This window comes from Pundamilia nyererei, unplaced genomic scaffold (genome assembly GCF_000239375.1).
Source record: "Pundamilia nyererei isolate P.nyererei 1_Seehausen unplaced genomic scaffold, PunNye1.0 scaffold00118, whole genome shotgun sequence".
Taxonomy (NCBI): domain Eukaryota; kingdom Metazoa; phylum Chordata; class Actinopteri; order Cichliformes; family Cichlidae; genus Pundamilia; species Pundamilia nyererei.
Genome location: NW_005187519.1, coordinates 133,278 through 134,104, shown reverse-complemented (window position 1 = coordinate 134,104; position 827 = coordinate 133,278). Strand labels below are relative to the sequence as shown.

At 44.0% G+C, this 827-nt stretch overlaps 1 protein-coding gene across 8 annotated transcripts in view; it reads right to left on the bottom strand.

Annotated features, from left to right (window-relative positions):
- The window catches only part of inpp4ab (inositol polyphosphate-4-phosphatase type I Ab), a 76,429-nt gene that overhangs the window by 62,663 nt on the left and 12,939 nt on the right, over positions 1 to 827 (bottom strand). The window lies entirely within an intron of this gene.

Genomic DNA, 827 nt, shown 5'->3' with positions numbered 1-827 from the left:
CCTCTGGGATCGGCATTAGAATAAAGCATGAATAATTTCTTCAGAGCGACAGAGCAGCTGTAGCCCTTTCACATGAAAATGAGCATTGCCCACGACCTCAGAGTACACCCACGTACACTCCCCCTCCCTCTCAGCCTCATCACCCTCACCATCCATTTCTCACTTCAATCGAGCTCAACTCTGGCTCGAAAAAGCTGCAAATGCCACGACTTCTCCTCAGCCCTACGAGCCAAAGAAACCCAGACAACAACAACAAGCTGACGTGTACATCTGTTAATCACGTTTCTGATATTTGCTGAAAACGTCCTGGAATATATGAGCTGACAGAGAGGGATGTTGAGTATGAAAGGAGAGTCAAAGCCTCACTCTGTGTTTTGTAGTGTGAAACTGCTTCTGGCTTGAGCCAGCACCCACTTCCTTCTGCTGTTTCAGGAAGTGTCTTTAAACAATCTGGCCCACAGCAGCAGCAGCTCTAAGTCTGGCCCCCTGATGACACTTAAGAGCTGATATACTAGTCTTCCTATACTTCAGATTCTGACTAACAAATATCTCCTGAAGGTCTTTTAGACCTTTTTAGAACATAAAGGTTGGGTTTGTAGACATAGGATTAAATATAGTGAAGCCTGACTTGTTTAAACCAACCATCACACAGCTCTTTAATGAAATGAAACAACCACAGAAGTAAAACAGCACACAAACCACTCAGTTCACCAGTGAAGAGAAAGTTGGCAGTCACATGTTGACAGGTGAAAACCTCTGTTTAGACACATTGGATACTGACTTGTCAGGGATATTTCCTTAACAGCCACGATTCAAACAATACCTGA